The following is a 17,816-nucleotide window of genomic DNA, read 5'->3' as shown; positions in this document are numbered from 1 at the left end:
CTCGGCTCACTGCAAGCTCCGCCTCCCGGGTTTATGCCATTCTCCTGCCTCAGCCTCCCGAGTAGCTGGGACTACAGGCGCCCGCCACCTCGCCCGGCTAGTTTTTTGTATTTTTTAGTAGAGACGGGGTTTCACCGTGTTAGCCAGGATGGTCTCGATCTCCTGACCTCGTGATCCGCCTGTCTCGGCCTCCCAAAGTGCTGGGATTACAGGCTTGAGCCACCGCGCCCAGCCCAAAAATTATTAATAGGCCATAAAAATATTAGTTTGGACATCCAAGAGCTCACTCAGAACATTTCCGAAGCATTTCGACAACAATTACATGTGTTGTCCGGAACTGTAACCCTTCAGGAGCTGGGTCAGCACCTTGCTGCCTTTAACCCATGGACCCAGATGAAGACATGGATTTCTACAATCTCTGGAAGTATATTGCTTTGGGCACTTGGATTGGGTCTACTTCTTTTGGTGATTTGATGCTCCCTCTGTCGCCTCCAAAAACAAAAGAAAACACAAGAACAAATATGGGCTACCTTTTTAGGATTGAGGCAAAACAAAAAAAAAAGGGGGGGGGAAATGCAGGGGCCTTTGAAAACAGTATGCTGAGAATAGATAGGGCTCAAGGACAGTATCTCCAATTGAACTTTTAATGAACTCCCGTAGGCGCCAAGAAGGCGGGCAGATAAGGAAGAGCATAGAAACAAAGAACTGAGTAGAAGGTTACATCTGGGAAAAGAAAGTTTGTTTTGCATTGCATTCTTTCTGCTGACGTGGGGTTTATGGAGTATAAATAAAGTGAGGCGGAGGCTCTGAGTGCGGCCGCCATGTTCTCTGTGTGTCTTTGTCTTTTGTGTGTTCTTTCATTCTCCACCACCCCCGGCAAGGACCCCAACAGGGGTGAGGCCTGTGACTACCAGCTTTCCCCCACTTCCCTGGGTACCTGTATGACTCAGCAGAGGCAACCATAATCCCCCAGGGAACATAACTCCATTGGCCTGGGAACAACACTCCCACCCCCCAACAGCAGCCACAGCAAGCCCCACCCAAGCAGAGTCTGAGCTCAGACATGCCTATCCCTGCCCCAGTCTGGTGGTCTTTCTCTACCAGTTTTGGTTGCCAAAGATGAAGGACATAATTTCTTGAGAATTCTATGGCCCTGCCCACCACCTGAGAAACCTGAATACTTAACCAGGTGACCCTCGGGCAAGTTTGCATCCTCCCTACAGTACTGGAGGTGATGTGCTCTTGAAAGCACCACTTCCTGGCTAGAGGCCAACCAACACAAAACCAGGGCACTAAACAAAAATACAACAAAGGACCCTCATGGAGTCCACTTCACTGCCCTGCTACCTCCACCAGAGCACATGGTGGTATCCACAGCTGCAAGACCTGAATATGGATCCCATCATAGGACTGTTTGCAGACACTGCCCAGTACTAGCCCAGAGCCTGGTAGCTCCACTGGGTGGCTAGACCCAGAAGAGCAAAAACAATCACTGCAGTTCAGCTCTCATGAAGCCCCATCCTAGGGGAAGGGGGAGAGCACTACATCAGGGAGCATCCTGTTGGACAAAATAATCTGAATAGCAGCCCCTGAGTCCCGTATCTTCCCTCTGACATAGTCTACCCAAATGAGAAGAAACAAGAAAAAGAATCCTGGTACTATGACAAAAAAAGTTTCTTTAATGCCCCCAAAAGATCACACCAGCTCAACAAAAATGGGTCCAAACCAAGACAAAATCTGTGAATTGTCGGAAAAAGAATTCAGAAGATCAATTATTAAGCTAATCAAGGAGGCACCAGAGAAAGGTGAAGTACAACTTATAGAAATCAAAAACACGGTACAAGATATGAAAGGAAAAATCTTTGGTGAAATAGATGGCATAAATAAAAAACAATCACAACTTCTGGAAATCAAGGGCACACTTGGAGAAATGAAAAACGCTCTGGAAAGTCTCAGCAATGGCATCGAACAAGCAGAAGAAAGCTTCAGAGCCTGAAGACGAGGCTTTTGAATTAACCCAATCCATCAAAGACAAAGATAAAATAATTTAAAAAATGAACAAAGCCTCCAAGAAGTTTGTGACTATGTTAAGTGTCCAAATCTAAGAATATTTGGTGTTCCTGAGAAAGAAGAGAAATCCAAAAGTTTGGGAAACATGCTGTGGAAATAATTGAGGAAAACTTCCCTGGCCTTGCTAGAGATCTAGACATGCAAATATAGGAAGCTCAAAGAACACCTGGGAGATTCATCACAAAAAGATCATTGCCTAGTCACATAGTCATCAGTTTATCTAAAGTGAAGATGAATGAAAGAATTTTAAGAGCTGTGAGGTAAAAGCATCAGGAAACCTGAAAAGGAAAACCTGTCAAAGTAACAGCAGATTTCTCAGCAGAAACCCTACAAGCTAGAAGGAATTAGGGTTCTATTTCTAGCCTCCTTAAACAAAACATTTATCAGCCACGAATTTTATATCTAGCAAAACTAAACTTCATAAATGAAGGAAAGATACAGTGTTTTCCAGGCAAACAAATGCTGAGAGATTTGTCATTACCAAGCCAGCACTATAAGAACTGCTAAAAGGAGTTGTAAATCTTGAAACAAATCCTCAAAATACACCAAAATAGAACCTCCTTAAAGCATAAATCTCACAGGACCTATATAACAATAACACAATGAAAAATCAGCAACAAGGTATTCAGACAACAAATAACATGATGAATAGAATAGTACTTCACATCTCAATACTAATGTTGAATGTAAATGGCCTAAATGTTCCCCTTAAAAAATACAGAATGGCAGAATGGATAAGAGTTTGCCAACAAAGTTTCTTCTGTCTTCAGGAGACTTACCTAACACAAAAGGACTCACATAAACTTAAGGTAAGTGGGTCGAAAAGATATTCCAAAAGCAAACAGAAATAGCTATTCTTATATCAGACAAAAAAACTTTAAAGCAGCAGCAGTTTAAAAAGACAAAGGGGAACATTATATAATGATGAAAGGACTAGTCTAACAGGAAAATATTACAATCCTAAATATATATGCACCTAAAACTGGAGTTCCCAAATATCTAAAACAATTATTACTAGGCCTAAGAAATGAGATAGACAGCAACACAATAATAGTGGGGGACTTCAGTACTCCGCTGATAGCACTATGTTGGTCATCAAGACATAAAGTCAATAAAGATACAATTGATTTAAACTATACCCTAGGACAAATGTACTTAACAGATAATTACATAACATTCTACCCAACAACTGCAGAACATACCTTCTATTCCTCAGCACATGGAACATTCTCCAAGACAGACCATATGATAGGCCATAAAACAAGTCTCAGCAAATTTAAGCAAATCAAAATTATATCAAGTGCTCTCTCTGATCACAGTGAAATAATATTGGAAATCAACTTTAAAAGGTACCCTCAAAACCATGCATATATATGGAAATTAAATAACCTGCTTCTGAATGATCATTGGGTCAACAATAAGAGCAAGATGGAAGTTAAAGATTATTTGAACTGAACGAGAGTAGTTATACAACCTATCAAAACCTCTGGAATACAGAAAAAGCAGTGTTAAGAGGAAAGTTCATAGCATTAAATGCCTACATCAAAAAGTCTGAAACAGCACAAACAGACAATCTATGGTCACACCTCACGGAACTGGAGAAGTAAGAACAATCCAAACCCAAACCCAGCAGAAGAAAAGAAATAACAAAGATCAGAGCAGAACTAAATGACAGTGAAACAAACAAACAATAAAACACAAAAGATAAATGAAACAAAAGCTGGTTGTTTGAAAAGATAAATAAAATTGGTAGACCATTAATAAGATTAACCAAGAATGGAAGAGAGGAGTTAAATAAATTAGAAATGAAAAGGGAGATATTACTACTGATACCAGAGCAATACAAAAGATTATTGAAGGTTACTATGAAACCTTTACACACATAAACTAGAAAACTTAGAGGAAATGGATAAATTGCTGGAAATATACAACCCTCCTAGATTAAAACACGAAGATATAGAAACTCTGAACAGACAAATAAGGAGCAGCAAGGCTGAAATGGTAATTTAAAAATTGCCAATAAAAAAAAAGTTCAGGACCAGGCAAAATTAGTGCTGAATTCTATCAGACATTCAAAGAAGTGTCAATCCTATAGACACTATTCCACAGGATATAGAAAGAGGGAATCCTCCCTAAAACATTTTATGAAGCCAATATCACCCTAATACCAAAACCAGGGAAGGACATAATGAAAGAATAAAACTACAGACCACTATCCCTGATGAACATAGATGCAAAAATCGTCAACAAAATACTAGCTAACTGAATCCAACAGCATATCAAAAAGATAATCCACCATGATCAAGCGGGTTTCACACCAGGGATGCAGGGATGGTTTAACATATGCAAGTCAACAAATGTGGTACACTACATAAACAGAGTTAAAAACAAAAATCCCATGATCATCTCAATGGATGCAGAAAAACATTTTACAAAATCCAGCATCCCTTTATGATTAAAACCCTCGGTGAAATTGGCATAGAAGGGAAATACTTTAAGGTAATAAAATCCATCTATGACAAACCCATGGTCAACATCATACTGAATGGAGAAAAGTTGAAAACATTTCCCCTGAGAACTGGAACAAGACAAGGATGCCCACTTACACCACTTCTGTTAAACACGGTACTTGAAGTCCTAGTTGGAGCAATCAGACAAGAGAAAGAAAGAAAGAGCATCCAAACTGGTAAAGAGGAAGTCAAACTGTCACAGTTTGCTGATGATATAATTGTATATCTAGAAAACCCTAAAGACTCATCCAAGAAGCTCCTAGAACTGGTAAAGGAATTTAACAAAGTTTCAGGATACAAAATTAATGTACACAAATCGGTAGCTCTGCTATACACCAACAGCGACCAAGCTGAGAACCAAATCAAGAGCTCAACCCTTTTTACAATAGCTGCAAAAAGTGTAAAATCTTAGGAATATACCTAACCAAGGAAGTGAAAGACCTCTACAAGGAAAACTACAAAACACTGCTGAAAGAAATCATAGACAATGCAAACAAAAGGAAACACATCCCATGACCATGGATGGGTAGAATCAATATTGTGAAAATGACCATGCTGCCAAAGGCAATCTACAAATTCAATTCAATGCCCATCAAAATATCACCATCACACTTTGGGAGGCCAACGGGGTGGATCAAGATCATCCTGGCTAACACAGTGAAACCCTGTCTCCACTAAAAACACAAAAAAATTAGCCGGACGTTGTGGCAGGCACCTGTAGTCCCAGCTACTCAGGAGGCTGAGGCAGGAGAATGGTATGAACCCGGGAGGCGGAGCTCGTAGTGAGCCAAGATCGCACCACTGCACTTCAACCTGGCAACAGAATGAGACTCCATCTCAAAGAAAAAAAACAAAACAAAACATTCTTCATTGAACTAGAAAAAACAATACTTAAATTCATATGGAACCAAAAAAGAGCCCTCATAGCCAAGCAAGACTAAGCAAAAAGAACAAATCTGGAGGCATCACATTAGCCAACTTCAAACTATACCATAAGGCCATAGTCATCAAAACAGTATGGTACTGGTGTAAAAATAGGCACATAGACCAATGGAACAGAATAGGAACCCAGAAATAAAGCCAAATACAGCCAACTGATGTTTGACAAAGGAAACAAAAACATAAAGTGGGAAAAGGACACCAAGTCACATGTAGAAGAATGAAACTATGTCTTCGTCTCTCATGTTATTAAAAAATCCAAAAATCAACTCAAGAAGGATCAAGGACTTAAATCTAAGACCTGAAACCATAAAATTCTAGAAGATAACATTGGGAAAACCCTTTTAGACATTGGCTTAGGCAAAGACTTCATAACCAAGAACTCAAAAGCAAATGCAACAAAAACAAAAACAAACAAATGGGACTTAATTAAACTAAAAAGCTTCTGCACAGCAATATAAATAATCAGCAGAGTTAACAGAAAACCCACAGAGTGGGAGAAAATTTTGACAATCTATACATCCAACAAAGGACTAACATCCAGAATCTACAAAGAATTCAAACAAATCAGCCAGAAAAAAACAAACAATCCCATCAAAAAGTGGGCTAAAGACGTGAATAGATAGTTCTCAAAATAAGATGTACAAATGGGCAACAAGCATATAGAAAAATGCTCAACATCACTAATTATCAGGAAAATGCAAATTAAACCCACAATGTGATACCACTTTACCCCTGTAAGAATGGCCATAATCAAAAATTAAAAAATAATAGATGGTGGTGTGAATGTGGTAAAAAGGGAACACTGTTGGTGGGAATGTAAACTGGTGCAACCACTGTGGAAAACAGTGTGGAGCTTCCTTAAAGATCTAAAAGTAGATCTACCATTTGATCCACCAATTCCACTACTAGGTATCTACTCAGAGGAAAAGAAGTCATTATACGAAAAAGATACTCACACATGCAGGTTTCTAGCAACAGAATTGGCAATTGCAGAAATATGAAACCAGCCCAAATGCCCATCAATCAATGATTGGATAGGGAAAATGTGGTATATATATACCATGGAATACTACTCAACCATAAAAAGCAATTAAATAATAGCATTTTTAGCAACCCGGATGGAATTGGAGACTATTATTTTAGGTGAAGTATCTCAGGAATGGAAAACCAAACATCGTATGTTCTCACTCATAAGTGGGAGCTAAGCCATGAGGATGCAAAAGTGTAAGAATGATACAGTGGACTTTGGGGACTTGTGGGGAAAGGGTGTGAGTTGGTGGCGAGGGATAAAAGACTACACTTTGGGTACAGTGTACACTGCTTGGGTGATAGGTGCACCAAAATCTCAGAAATCATCACTGAAGAACTTATTTATGTAATCAAACACCACCTGTTCCTTAAAAACCAATTGAAATAAAAAATAAAATTTAAAAAGATAGATAATAACCAATGTTGATGAGAATGTGCAAAAATAAGAACCCTTAATATGTTGCTGGCAGAAATGTGAAACAATTTGGTGGTTCCTCAAACAGGTAAAGATAGAGTTACCTTATGACCCAGTAATTCCGCTCCTAGGTATATACTGATGAGAACTGAAAACACATATTTACACAAAACCTTGTACACAAAAAGTTTATTATAACATCATTCCTAATAGCCAAAAGGTGGAAACAATTGAAATGTTCATCCCCTGATGAGTGGACAAACAAAATCTGGCATATCCATACAATAGAATGTTATTCAGCTATAAAAAGGAATGAAGTAGTGATACATCCTGCAACACAGAGGTGAACTTTGAAAACACTGTGCTAAGTAAAAGACGCCTGCCACAAAATACTACATATATGATTCCATTTATATAAAATATCCAGAATAGGCAAATCTATATTGATGGAATGCAGACAGCCTAGGGCTTGCCTAGGGCTGAAGGCATGTGGAGAATGGGAGGTGACTGGTAAAGGGTATGGGGTTTCTTTTTGGAGTGGTGAAAGTTTCAACAATTGATTGTGGTAATGGATGTGCTGCTCTGAGAATATGCTAACAAGCATCGAATTGTACACTTTAAATGGGTGAATTTATGGTGTGTGAATTATATCTTATTAAAGCTATTTTAAAAACACATAGGTGAAAGTGGGTATCCTTGTCATCCTCCATATCCTAGAGGAAAAGTTTTCAGTTTTTCTCTATTCAATATGATGCTAGCTGTGTCTGTCCTAGATGGCTTTAATTGTGTTGAGGTAAGCTCCTCGAATATCCAGTTCTTTGAGGGTTTTTTTTTTAATCATGAAGGGAAGTTGAATTGTATCAAAGGCATTTTCAGCATCAGTTGAAATGATCATATTGCTTTTGTCCTTCATTCTGTTGATACGATGTATCACATTGATTATTTGCATATGTTGAGCCATTCTTGTACCCCTGGGATAAATCTCACTTGATCATGATGAAAAATCTTTTTAATACATTATTTAATTTGGATTGCTAGTATTCTTTGAGGCTTTTTGCATCAATGTTCATTAGAGATATTGGCCTGTAGTTTTCTTTTTTTTTGATGTGTCTATCGGTTTTTGGTATCAAGGTGATGCTGGCCTCATAGAATGAGTTTGGAAGTATTCCTTCCTCTTCCACTTTTCGGAATAGTTTGAGTAGGACTGGTATGAATTCTTCAAGTGTTTAGTAGAATTCAGCAGTGAAGCCATTGGGTCCCAGGCTTTTCTTTGCTGAGAACTTTTTATTACAGTTTCAATCACGTTACTTGTTATTGGTGTATTTAGGTTTTGGATTTCTTCATGGTTCAAGTTGGTAGATTTTAAGTATCAAAAATTTTATCCATATCTTGTAGGTTTTCCAATTTAATGGCATATGGTAGTCTCTAGTAATCATTTAAATATCTGTGGTATCAGTTGCAATGTCGCCTTCATTTATGATTTTATTTGATGGGTTTTCTCTCTTTTTTATTAGTCTGGCTAAAGGTTTGTTGAATTTGTGTGTCTTTTTAAAAGGCCAACTTTTCATTTCATTGATCTTTTGTATTGTTTTATTTTAATTTCAATTATTTCTGCTCTGATCTTTATAATTTCTGTTCTTCTACTAATTTTGTGTTTGGTTTGCACTTGCTTTTCTAGTTCATTATGTTGCACTGTTAGGTATTTGAAATTTTTCTTTTTATTATATAGGCACCTATTGCTATAAATTTCCCTCTTAGTACTGTTTTTGCATAAGTTTTGGTATGTTGTGTTTTCATTTTAATTTGTTCCAAGAAAATTTTAAATTTCCTTTTTATTTTCTCATTGATCCACTAGTCACTCCAGAGCATATTGTTTAATTTTTATGTGTTTATATAATTTCCACAGTTCCCCTTGTTATTGATTTCTAGTTTTATTTTTATTGTGGTCAGAGAAAATACTTCATATGATTTCAATTTTTTTAAATTTTTCAAGACTTGTTTTGTGACCTAATGTATGGCATATCCTTGAGAATAAGCCATGTTCTGAGGAGAAGAATGGGTGTATTCACAGTCGTAGAATGAAATGCTCTGTAAATATCTATTAGGTCCATTTGCTCTACAGTGCAGAGTAAGTCCAATGTTTCTTTGTTCATTTTCTGTCTTCGTGGGCTGTCTAATGTGGAAAGTAGGGTGTTGAAGTCTCCAGCTATTATTGCATTGGGGTCTATCTGTTTTTTGTTTTTGTTTTTGTTTTTTGTTTTTTGTTTTTGTTTTTTTTAGCTCTAATAATATTTTCTTTATGTATCTGGGTATTCCAGTGTAGGGCAACATTTATATATATATTTACAGTTGTTGGATCTTCTTGCTGAATTGACTCCTTTATTATTACCTTGTCTCTTTGTATAGTTTTGTCTTGAAATCTACTTTTTCTGATATAAGCATAGCTTCTGCTCTTTTTTGGTTTCCATTGGCATGGAGTATCTTTTTCTATCCCTTTATTTTCAGTCTGTGTTTGTCTTTATAGGTGAAGTGTGTTACCTTTAGGCAACAAACCATAAGGTCTTATTCTTTAATCCATTCAGCCACTCTATGTATTTTGATTGGAGAGTTTAATCCATTTCTATTCAATGTTATTATTGATAAGTGATAACTTTTTCTTGCAGTTTTCTTATTTGTTTTCTGGTTGTTTTGTAGTCCCATCTTCCTTCTTTCTTTCCTTCCTTTCTTCCTTCCTGTCTTCCTTTTAGTGAAGGTGACTTTCTCTGATGGTATGTTTTAATTTATTGCTTTTTATTTTTTGTGTGTCTGTTAGAGGTATTTTGATTTGGGGTTACCATGAGTCTTAAAAATAACATCTTATAACCCATCGTTTTAAACTAAGGCCAAGTTAACACTGATTACAAAAACAAACAAACAAGGAAAGAGAAAACTAATAAAAAAAACTACACTTTAACTTCGTTTTCCCACTTTAAAACTTTACACTGTTTTTATTTATATCTTATTATACTGTCTCTGCCTTGAAAAGTTGTTCTAATTATTTTTATAGGTGCATCCTTTAGTTTTTCTACTCAAGATATGAGTAGTGCAGTAATGTATACACCACAGTTAGTGTTATAATATTCTGTATTTGTCCTTGTACTTACGACGTTTTGTACTTACTACGTTTGTACATTTTGTCCCTTCATATAATTTCTTATTACTCATTAACATCCTTTTCTTTCAGGTTGAGGAACTCCTTTCAGCATTTCTTGTAGGACAGGACTGCTGTTGATGAAGTCTCTCAGCTCTTATTTGTCTGGGAAAGTCTTTCTTTCTCCTTCACATTTGAAGGATGTTGTCACTGGATATAATACTCTAGGATAAAAGCGTTTACCATCAGCAATCTAAATGTCATGCCACTGTCTTCTGGCCTGTAAGGTATCCACTTAGAAGTCTACTGCCAGATGTATTGGAGTTCCATTGAATGTTATTTGTTTCTTTTCTCTTGCTACTTTTAGGATCCTTTCATTATCCTTGACTATTGAAAGTTTGATTTATTAAATGTCTTGAGGTAGTCTTATTGAGGTTAAATCTGCTTGGTGTTCTATAACCTTGTACTTGACTATTGATATGTTTCTGTAGGTTTTGAAACTTCTCTATTATTATCTGTTTGAATAACCTTTCTACCACAATCTCTCTCTACCTCCTATTTAAGACCAGTAACTCTTAGATTTGTCCTTTTGGGGCTTTTTTCTAGATCTTCTAGGTGTGCTTCACTGATTGTTATTCTTTCTTTTGTGTCCTCTGACTGTGTATTTCCTTTCTTCTTCTTTTTTTTTTCTTTTTGAGACGGGGTTTCACTCTGTTACCCAGACTGGAGTGCAGTGGCACAATCTTGGCTCACTGCAGCCTCAACCTCCCATCTCAGCCTCCAGAGTAGCTGAGACAACAGGTGCACACCACCACACCTGGTTAACTTTTGTATTTTTTTGTAGAGATGGAGTTTCACCATGTTTACCAGGCTGGTCTCAAACTCCTGAGCTCAAACAATCTGCCTGCCTCAGCCTCTCAAAGTGCTGGGATTACAGGCATGAGCCTCTGCACCTGGCCCCTGTCTTGTAGGTTGAACCATAATGAGTAACTTGGGTGTTTCTTAGTTTCTCTCCTCACTGAATGGCAAGAAATACCGATCACCCCATAGAAATATTATAATAATTATTAGTTATAAGGAAGTTTGTTGCTTGTCACTTCCCTACAACTCTGCCTAGTATCATCAGTGTTTGCATGCCACGATGTTGAACAGAATTTTGAGAGACAGACAATTTTTTCCTCCAGCTGGGTGGAGTGCACCATCCCATTACTTTCTGTGGGTAGCAATCTGTTGCTTTCTTGAGAACAACATTCTTCAAAGCCCACAAAACTCTTGGGATAGCTTCTGTTGTTTTTGTGTTTATAAAGTAAACAGACATCTCTGATTTCAATAGGTGATTTTTTTTTTTTTTTAGAACTTGTCCTCTGCAGCACATAAATGGCTGCCATGGGGTAGGCCAGCTTTCTCTGGGGGGACGTTTGTTTATCTGCCTGATGACTCCAAAAAATCATCCAGAGTCCTCTATTGAAAGGACCTAGGGCTACTGCTGTGGTGAGTGAGGATGGAAATGAGGCCCAGGAAAGGTAAATTGACAAGTATGAAGTGCCATCATTGTCATAGATCAGGCTGAATTGAAGATCTTTATGATGAAGACACATTTGTTATACGTCCCTTTGCTCTACTTCTTCAAATTTCCATTTTGGTTTTCAACAATCAACCTGGAAACTACTATTAGTATTTGCATGTAACAGATAGACTGAGGAAATTATAGTAACCCAGTTAGGTCTGGGTTCTGATCCAGATTCCTCCTTGTCCAGGTTGTGTGGCCAAGGGCAAACCATTTCTCCTCTGTGAGCCTATTGCTACATGTAAAATAGAAAGATACTACAGTACTACATACGCGTGACACACTCAGAAGATTCTCCCAGTTTATAGAAAAATGTCAACACATTCTAATTAGGATTAGAATTATACTCCTGATTATTGCAATGTGGTAAGGCCATTGGGACAACACTGTACTGCAATAATTCGTACAAAGCAATTAGCCCAGTACCTAGCTGCAGAGTAGACAAAAGATAGCTACTAATACGATCAATAATTTACTTATTGGAGGGAAGATGTGGAAGGAGTAAGCCTGCTGTGTTGATGTTGCCTCTCTTAGAACTTTGAATAAGCCCAGCCCCAGCTCTCTTTGTGAGAGAATAATGATGATGATGTCACTAACATTGATAACTGTCATTTACCAAGCACTTACTCAAAGCCAGACATGGTGCTTGGTACATTCTCCATTTGTTCCTCCTAACAAATCTGTGAGATGAGTACTAGTATTAACCCCATACCTTAGCATGGATCTTCTCAAAACACATTCTGAGACATACATTCAGGTGCAAGTAGTTTACTTTGGAGGGAATATCAGGAGAGTATGGCAAGGTACTAGGAAGTGACACAGAGGAGGGAGGAAGCCAAGAAGGAATAAGATAATGACTGAGTACTGCCCTGGGCAACTAAGGTCAAGAGCACAACTTTCCCTGGATATTATGGTAAGGCAAGGGCATTCTTGCTTCTCTTTGTTGGTATCCAAACCTGTGTGTTCTAGCTACTGAGGACATGGTGCCATGTAACGGTCACTGATTTAGGGAGAATACCACATCTGGAGGATGGCATCCACTTGGCAGGGTATCATCTCCAATCTGGTGCTTCAGCTGCACATTTAAAGAGCTGTCCCATTGCTCTAAGTGGTGTGGTATATGATAGGATCAGTGGATTCTGGCTCACGTGCTCACTGCTATATATCATTTGTTGTAAGTAGGTTGGTTGGTGTGAAGTGAAAGCATTTCCCAAACAAAAGCCACCTCATTTTTGAGTCCAGTTAGGGACTCAAGTCACATTATGTGTCCTTATTACCTATTGTCAGACTGCAAAGAAGAATGGCTTCATCAGACTTAAGCAGCATGCAGGGTTGTAGGAAACAATTGCACAGGTGCCTTTGGTGGGAAACGAATATGAACGCAAATGAGAGTACTAAATATTGTGGAAGAGGTGGACACAGGGTGCCTGGCCAAGTGGGGGCGCTGCTTGATGCAATTGGTAGAGGCTCCCAGAAGAAGGGGTCATGAGGAGGAATATTAATTGTAAAAGAACAAGTCTTGGCTCTCAAGAATCCAATTAAAATCATTCAACATTGTTATTGAGCACAAAGCCACAAAGGGAAAATTTGGCACTCCATCCTAGAATTTTGTTGTGGAAAAGGATCATCCATCCAACAATACCCCTTTACTTAATAAATGAGAAAGATGGGGTTGGTAGGATGGGAGCCACAGTCAAAGTAGAATGTATTTCAGCTGCTTGTGAAAAAGCTGGGGTAAGAGGACTTTGTGTATACGTGGAATCATCAGCTTGAGAGGATTTCTGAGTTGGAGGATGAAGTTGACAGTATAGAGAACTGGCATTGAACAAAGCCCAGCATGGAAGGAGTCTGGATCTAGGCAGAAAAAAGAATGCTGGACACCAAGAATGGCAAAATGGAAATCATTGTCAAAGCTGGTTGCTGTGCACAGGGGCTCATCACACCATTCTTTCTGCTTTGTGCATGTGTGCAACTTTTAATAATAAATAGAAAAGTATGCAGGGCAGGTTAACTGTGGAAGTTTCATGTGCTGGTGAGCTTGAGAGCCTTGTGAACATGGGTTACTCAGTAAGTGTGAAAATCTTGAACTTCTGTTCAAAAATACTACTTGGTGACTGTACAATTCAAAAATTAACACAGGGCCAGAAGCAGTGGGAGCTTCAAGTTTAGATGGCCCAGATGGTATATGATTGAAGTGACTCAGGGTAGAATCCCAGAAAATACGTGCCTGGCCCTAGAACCACCAATCATGACTGATACAATAAAGAGTTCAGCATCCATCTCAACTCCTCTGTATTTGCCTCCCTGGAAAGCTAGGAACCATGTTTTCCAAGCTTCTTTACTACTTGGTTCAACATGGGACCCAGGTTTGGTCAAGCATTTGCACCTGCACATATATAGGAGGCAGAAGTGAGCAACAGGACCTGCTGTTGGGTGAGGGAAAGTAGCCTCTTCTGACAATGGCAAATGTGGAGGAATTAGGCTCTTCTGGGGTAGCTGCAGGAAAGCTTTTGGTATCCAGTTCCTAGTATTATGGGAGCCAATGAACAAGAAGCATAATTCTGCTCAGTGTTGTGGTGGCAGCTGGGCTTACTCTTGGCTACGCTGGTCCTGGATGTGAGCTTTCCAAACTGGGTGGTTTTTTTTTTTTTTCTGCCCTTCCCAAAGATTGAGTTGCCTCTTAATATCCTCAAACTCCTTTCTGACTAGGCAACAAAGGGATTCTTTTTTCTTTTTTTTCTTTTTTGCCACTAAAAGCCCAGATACAGATACTATCCTTGATTCCTATTTCCCTTGCACCCCCAAATCCAATTTATTATGAAGACAGATCTTTTCAATCTGTTAACTTCTCTCCTTCTCCTCTGCTGCTTCCCTGGTTCAGAACCCTACCATGTCCTGTCCACATCCCAGCCACCACATCCCTTCCACAGCTCTCTGGTGGCTCTCACTGACTCCAGTATTGCTTCCAACCCAATTCATTCTCTACACTGACACTAGAATCATCTTCATAAAATGTGAATATGCTCATGGCATTACCCAGCACAAACTTCCCTCTCACGCATATATATCTAGGCCTTAGCCATGGGGAATTACTGTTACCAGAGTGTGCAGCTATTTCTTTTATCAATAGGTCTCTGTGCATGTTGCTTTTTCCACCTAGAACACTCTTCCTCCCCTTACCAGGCTAGCTTCCATTCATATTTCAGGTCTTAGGCTAAGTGTAATCTCCTCCAGGAGGCATTTCTTGATTTCTCAAGTTCCAATTAGGTGATTCTATAGTATCCCCAAATGTATTGTACTTGCTGTTTATTTATCTGTGTCTCCCACTAGCCAAAAAGTCTTATGAGGGCCAGAATCTTGTTTGATTACTTAATAATTCTGCCTCCCAAATTGGCACACAGCCTGAAACATTGTGGGTACTCAGTAAAAACTAGTCAAATGAAGAATAGTGTCAAATGCAACAGGAAGGTCTACAGTATAGAGATTGGCTGTCATCCATGAGTTTGGCAATCTAGTAGCCTCTGATGACCTTATGGGGCAGTTTCGGTGGAGAAGTGGCACCAAAAGCCAGTGTCAAGTGGGCAATGAGGAAGTAGAAATGGGAAGTGCATTGGGAATCACACCCCTCTTAAGTCTGTTGCTGGCCAAAATGCTTCAGTCGGGTCAGCGGGCTGGAGAGGCAATGGAAACACAAAAGTATTAGATACCTGAGACATCTGTATGCAAAAAGTGGTGTCCCAAAGAGGGGCTAAGTGACAGCTGACATGCAGAGGAAAAATAAGAGGAGCCAAAGATGCTAAGGCACCAATTTTAGGGCACTCTTTTCCATTAGCCACAGGAGTTACAGTGCCCGGGGCCCACAAAAATGTTTAATTTTCATTTCTTTTAAAGTAAGAACAAAAATTACTCCAATCATAACATATCTGTAATAATAAATTCAGTCATGATTGTTTGTCTTTATAATAAAATACAATTTTTAATGTTAATTGTTGGAGGAATGAGGTCACAAAGCAAAAGTGCCCAGAGTTCAGGGAGGACATAATGCAGCTGTGAGCAACTTTGCTGACTTTACAATCTAGTCCTGGTTGTGAGATTCATTTGGCATGAACTAGGTCACCCCCTTTCTTCTCTCAGCCTCCGGCTCCCACCCTAGCTCTCTCACACTTCCCAGGTCAACCTGGGCTGGGTGACTACATGTTCTGATATTGAGGGCACTTTGGTCTGAAAAGGTCTTGTTAGAGGCTCTTGACAAAGCTAAAGGTGATACTGTTTCTAATAATTTCTACAAAGATATTGAGTTCAGCCTTTGGGCATATCTGTCTTAGTTTCTCCTCAGGGTAAACACAGTCTAGATGGTACAGATACCATCTTTCTGGAACTGTTGAGAGAGAGAAGACCCAGATAAACTCTGCCAATGTCGCAGAGTATGCGTAAACAAGAAGTGCTGACTTCGATCTATGAGGCAATTCGAAACTACCATAAATGACTCAATAGATAAACTAACTTGGGGAAATTAGAAGGGGCCCATGGGCAATGATTACTTCCACTTTAAGGAAGCTAAGGACCAAAGGAACTTATCAGAAAACACTTTAACTTGCAGACTCATTTCCCAACAAGATAGTCTTTGTTCCAAATAGAAGTCTCATTTGCTTTAGATAATGTAGAGCACCAAATTGGGCGATTTCTTAATTTTACAGGAATCTCAATGTTTCTTGTAAAAGAGATGAAGTTTTTCTGGCTCTTGGTGTACAAGGAGGGCAGAGGTCAAAACGAGGACTTCTAGCTCCCAAAGCTTTTCCTTTTGGAAACCACCTGCCACCAACATATAACAAAGCCACAGTTGTGGGAGATAAAGCTAAAACCATGCATGCTCCACCCCAGCCCATTCAATGGCTTTGGAGCAAGTGTTCTGTCTGATCAGAGATTCTGCAGGTACAGTTTATATTGAGTCATTAATCCATTCATCCCCGTAAGCCCCTTTCCAAGCCCCAGATGCTGGTGATGCAAATGTGAATAAAACTCCATCCCTGTTTGCTTTGCTGACACTTTTCCTGATAGTCCATACATATTACACAATTGTTAATCACCTCTCCCATCAATCAGACCATAATCTCCATAAGAGCACAGACTTTGCCCTTTTGTTTACCGTCTTGAACACGGAGCACAGAACAGTGATTAGCATCGCTAGATAAATATTTGTTGCGTGATTTTGCCGAATGAATTAATGAATGAGATTATTTCATAATAATTGCTTAATCCTGGACAAACTGCTAAAAAGAAAAGTCCATACATTCTATTCAAAGCAGTTTTTGTTATCATTTTCCAAGAATCTGGTTTTGAGAGAACTTATAGAGACATGGAAGCATGTTAATTTTACCAACATTTTTCTTTAATAAACATGAAACATAAATATGCAACAGGGAACTACCAAGCTCTGTATAAACCTCTTAGAAGCTATTCACTTTACAGATTTGAACTTCACTTGACCTGGCAATTGTTCTAATTTATCTCTTTAGTAACTTTTAAATATAGTATTTGCCAGCTAAATAATGTAATTCTTCTTTTAGTCATTTAAAATAGTAGTTCCTTGGTACCAGGCTAGATCCTTTCTTAGCAAAAATTAATCTGTTTTCAATAATCTTTGCACATGTTCAAAATCTGGTTGGCCTGTATTGACATTTCAAAAGAAAACAGACTTGGATTCTGAACCAAATCAAATAACTCTCCAGGAATGAGCCATTTGGCTTTATAAAATAATCTGGTAGAAAGAGTTCAGTCTTAAGAGTAGAAAGTATAGAAAGTTACTATGTGGAGTGATTGTCTTTTGATGCCTGGAATTCCATATTGATGAGTCATTCTTTGGGGTCTCAAAGTGCCTGTTAATCTTTTGATTTTCTCCTATGAACCTGGGAGGACTGAAATATCCTAATGTGTTATCTGCTAATCATATGCCTTTAGAAACCAGACAAAGATAAACCAGTGAAGCAGAGAGGTACAGGAAAACAGGGAGTTTGGGGGTACTGTAAACTGTCAAGTACCTGTGCCATCCAATTTCTAGCCAATAGCAACTTTATGCTTTTCATGTAGAAGGATGGCCATCTAGCTGGGCAGGAATGGGAGTGGGTTGGCAGAAGAGGAATGGAGAGAATGGGA

This window comes from Macaca mulatta, chromosome 7 (genome assembly GCF_049350105.2).
Source record: "Macaca mulatta isolate MMU2019108-1 chromosome 7, T2T-MMU8v2.0, whole genome shotgun sequence".
Taxonomy (NCBI): Eukaryota; Metazoa; Chordata; class Mammalia; order Primates; family Cercopithecidae; genus Macaca; species Macaca mulatta.
This window is presented reverse-complemented; position numbering follows the sequence as displayed.